Source organism: Pseudorca crassidens, chromosome X, assembly GCF_039906515.1.
Source record: "Pseudorca crassidens isolate mPseCra1 chromosome X, mPseCra1.hap1, whole genome shotgun sequence".
NCBI lineage: Eukaryota > Metazoa > Chordata > Mammalia > Artiodactyla > Delphinidae > Pseudorca > Pseudorca crassidens.
The window spans coordinates 79050689-79055987 of NC_090317.1; positions in this window are offsets into that span (position 1 = coordinate 79050689).

The window sequence follows — 5299 nt, forward strand, 5'->3', positions numbered from 1 at the left end:
TCTGGTGCAACTAGTCATATGATGCCTGAATCCTTACCACAATATTCCTAATAGATGGTCATATAGCTTTTGCTTGAATACCACCAGAGATGGGCAACTCATTCACCTATTTTTATTCAGTTCCAGTTTTAGACCTCTCTAACCTAAATATTATAAAGTGTTTCCTCTATACAAGCAGACAGCTGGGGAAGGGAGAGTAGAAGAGAAAATATCTGAATCATGAGTTGGCAGTCAATGGCAGAAAATTTGATATTCTAGAGGTGTCCATCATTTCCTTCCTGTATCATTTTTTTGCTATAAAACAAATTGCCTTCAAAGGCTAGCAGCTTAAAACAGCTCACATGTATTAACTCACAGTTTCTATAGGTCAGGAATTCAGGCACAACTTGATTGGGTCCATCACTTCAGAGTTTCTCACAGGCAATTATCAAGGTATTATCTAGGCTGTAGTCGTCTCAAGGTTGGACTTTGGTGGGGGTGCCCCAGTTCCTTGCTAGCTAGTAGCCAGAGACTGCTCTCAGTCCCTTGCTACATGAGCCTCTTCAACATGACAGCATGTTTCATCAAAGCTGCAATCTAAGGAGTCAGTAGAGCCTGCTAGCAGGACATAAGTGACAGTCTTTTGTAACCTAATATTTGAAGAGACATCCTATGACTCTGACCATATTCTGTTCATCAGAAGCAAATTACTTGGCCAAGCCTACAATAAAGGGGAAGGGAATACACCAGGAAATGGATACCAGGAGGCAGGGATCATTGGGGGTCCTCTTAGAAGTCTACCTACTACAGAGGCCCTTCTATATTCCTTCTTAGAGAAGCTACCCCAGCCACGGCCCCAACAAGGTAACCATTCTCATTATGTTTCCTTATTTCCCTGGGTTGTACAGTGATTTAAATTAGGCTAAACAGAGATTGGGTTACTTACTGCAGGGAGCTAAGCTGGCAGGTCACTGTAGCAGAGACCTTTAGCTGTAATATAATATCATTTTCATATTCTTCTTTGCTAGCAGACCTGAGATTTTATTCAGTGCAACAATGTGCCTAGCTCACTTGCCATGTCCCCTTTGTAGCTAAGGGGGAGCCATAAGACTTAGTTCTGGCCAATAAAATGTAAGGACAAATTTGATAAGCATTTTTGGGAATGCTTTGCTTTCCTCATAAAGAGGGGCAAAAATAGTTAGCACTTTCTTCTACCCTTTTTTCCTCCTTTTCCTGCCATGATTATGGTTATGATGGTTGGAGTTCAAGCCAGGACTCTCTTGCAACCATGTGAGGAATATCACTGAAATATTTGCTCTAATAACCCCCTACATCTAGACTTGTTAAATGAATAAAAAATACTTATTTCTTTAAGTCACTATAGTTGGATTTACTGTTTATTGCTGCTAAAAGCATACCTACCTGGTACAGTCATGTAGACTGGAGGGCTGAAACTTCTGTTTTTGAATAGTCATTACCAGCTACGATAAATTGATGATCAGCTCTGATAAATAAGAGGAAGCTGATCTGCAAGAAGAAGTAGGATTGTTGAGCAGATGTTTTCAGAGAAAGGGTAAGAGATTATGCAGTCCAAGTGAGAATGAGATAGAAAGCGTTTCCAGTCCCCTGGGCCATGATTGAGTTTCCCCATTGGGTTCCACAAGATTCTCTACTGTCTCATTACAATAAACTCCTTTTTACTTGAGTTAACTTCTGTAACTGGCAACCAAATATGCCTTGCATGAGCACTTAAGTAATTTTTAAAATGCAGGAGACTGAAAGATTGCAACTAATCTAATGTACTAAATTGCCCAATGGCTTTTATATCTCTAGTGCCACCTATGACTGGAGTATACCATCACTTACAGGCCTCTCAAAGATGGTATATCCCCTGCATCTGACCCTCATTAGCCCCAGTTACTGCAGATTGACTCAGCAGGGAATTCCTCAGCCTCCACAGAATACCCAGTTCCTTGATGCCCATTTTTAGATCTCAATTTGTGTCCCTGATCTTTAGGAGTATCACTTTTTGTTTAACCCCCTTAATCTGATCATCAGACCAAGGCCATAAACTGAATCCTGGGAGAATACTTTCACTGCTTCACACGTTGTACAAATAACAGGACTAGGTCCCACACCTCTTCCTCTCCCAGAGCCTCTCTAAATTCAATTGCTTCTCTCATACTCCACTGGGCCAGGAATCAGATCAGAATAGGTAAGAAAAAGGATTGAGCAAAGGGGGAATTTGTTGTAACATAGCGGGAAAGAGAGCATGGGCTTTAGAGTCAGACAAGCTCAAATCTAGGCTCAGCCACTTCTTAACTGGGTGACTTTAAACACATAACTCACCCCTTTGAGCCTCAGATTACTCAACAGTAAAATAGGGATAATAATACCTACCATGGGATTATAGTGAGGATAAAGTAGCAATGTTTGTAAAAGCACTTTGCCTTATCTCATGTCTGGCATAATTACGTGTTTTTTTTAGTGAAAACTTTGTCTAAAGTTTAGAGGAAAAAGATTGCTTATGCTATTTTCTCTGCCTAGTGAACACATATCCAGCTCTCAAGACCTGACTCAAATCACACTTATTCTGAAAACCTCACCATTTAAATTGAAAAATATACTAATTTACCAAAGAGGTTATCTAAACTATTGAATTCTTCTGAGTTTATGTGATTGGACTGAATTAAGTACTACTTTTGAGATTAAAATAATAGTTTGAAAATAGTAACTATAGAAATAAATTCTATATTTATGTAAAATCTATGTTATATCAATAATATTTTCTCCATATTGGCTTTAAATTATGTTTTACTGGATATATCTAAAGAAATGCATAATCTAAAAGATGTCAATAAATGAGTATGTGATCTTTCTCTCTGATTAAATTAAATGATTCTATGTGGCTTAAAAGTAAATATTTTAGAAAACTTCTTGCTGATCTACCCTCTCTAAAAGACTAAATGAAGATCCTCTAAACTTCAGTAAGAGAAAGAGAGATTTAGAGAAGAAAACAAGCTAGTTTTTGGGCGCTCTTAGAAGGTACTCCATGCCTTAATCCTACCTCCCTTCTACCAAGGGATGGCTTCAATAAGAATGTAACCTACAGAAAGATAGGGAATCAAGAAAAGAGAATACTCATGCCTGCTTTTCATCTGAAAACTTGGGATGGGGGACAGCCTTGCAAGGTTTCCTGTGACATCATGGCATAAGAACTCAAAGCAAAAAGGGCTAACTAAGTATGGTTACAAAAGCAAAGATAACCTGAAGCAAAATATTTCATAGCCCTGGAGTGGTTTTCCTGTACTCCTAAGAAGGATGTGTAACTTAGCTGAGAAGAAGAGTTAAGGAGGTCTTGACTTCATGATAAGGGATCTCAGCAGATGCCAGCACAGAACACCAGATGCCTTCTTTATGTATGCCCTTGGGACTTAAGTCAATCCCAAAGAAAAAGGAGAAGGAAAATTAGGAAATCCTGAGTTGTTTCAGTATGACTGAGAAAAACCCTGATGCAACTTAATATATTGAAATTTGACCAGATTGAGTTTTCTGCTACTAGAAGGAAAAGGGGCTTAAGGTAGTGCTAAGTTTGATTGTGGAAAAGTACATTTGTACTTTTTACACATCTGAATAAGCAGATTGAAAATATCATGTCTATTACACATATGAGCAGAGAAGCAAATACTAACAAGGAGCCTGAAGTAATAAGACCACCAATTCCAGAGTGATCAATGGAACCAGAACAAGGAGAAGAAATTTAGATAGGATCAAAAGAGAAACTAAGGACTTATACTAATTCGTGAGTTATCAGCACTTGGAAGTTCATACACACTTTTTATGGTTGTTTTCTACATTAACATAGGTTAATGGATAGGAAAAATTCATATTGTTCTTATTCAAAAGTGTGAGTTCAATAATTCTCAATATATTCCTTTGTTGTCCTCACAAATTATGGAATTAAATGTGACCCCCCTCCAGTCTTTCCCTACTTAGGTTGTTTAATATCAAGAACTATGAAATATGTGAGAACTTTACCTTATTTTGCAAGAGAAAAAGTTACCTTGACACGGTTTCATAGGTGCTGACAGAAGACATGAAACTCCTGGGTTAAACACAAAGGAACTTTTTTTTAAAATTTTATTTTATTTTTATACAGCAGGTTCTTATTAGTTATCTATTTTATACATATTAGTGTATATATGTCAATACCAATCTCCCAATTCATCCCACCACCTCCACCACCCCCCTGCTTTCCCTTTTGGTGTCCATACATTTGTTCTCTACATCTGTGACTCTATTACTACCTTGCAAACCAGTTCATCTGTACCATTTTTCTAGATTCCAAATATATGATATTTGATATATGATATTTGTTTTTCTCTTTCTGACTTACTTCTCTCTATATGAAAGACTCTAGGTCCATCCACGTCTCTACAAATGACCCAAATTTGTTCCTTTTTATGGCTGAGTAATATTCCATTGTGTATATGTACCACATCTTCTTTATCCATTCTTCTTTCGATGGGCATTTAGGTTGCTTCCATGACCTGGCTATAGTAAATAGTGCTGCAGTGAACATTGGAGTGCATGTGTCTTTTTGAATTATGGTTTTCTCAGGGTATATATATGCCCAGTAGTGGGATTGCTGGTTAATATGGTAATTCTATTTTTAGTTTTTTTAAGGAACCTCCATACTGTTCTCCATAGTGATTGTATCAATTTACATTCCCACCAATAATGCAGAAGGGTTCCATTTTCTCCACACGCACTCCAGCATTTATTGTGGCTAGATTTTTTTAAAGTTTTTTTTGATGTGGATCATTTAAAAAAATATCTTTAAAGGAGTATAATTGCTTTACAATGGTGTCAGTTTCTGCTTTATAACAAAGTGAATCAGCCTTACGTATACATATATCCATGTATCTCCTCCCTTTTGCATCTCTCTCAAACCCTCCCTATCCCTCCCTTCTAGGTGGTCACAAAGCACGGACGTGATCTCCCTGTCCTATGTGGCTGCTTCCCACTAGCTATCTATTTTACATTTGGTAGTATTTATAAGTCCATGCCACTCTCTCACTTCGTCCCAGCCTACCCTTCCCCCTCCGCATGTCCTCAAGTCCATTATCTACGTCTGCATCTTTATTCTTGTCCTGCCCATAGGTTCTTCAGAACCTTTTTTTTTTTTTAGATTCTGTGTATATGTGTTAGCATATGGTATTTGTTTTTCTCTTTCTGACATATTTCACTCTGTATGACAGACTCAAGATCCATCCACCTCACTACAAATAACTCAATTGTGTTTCTATTTATGGCTGAG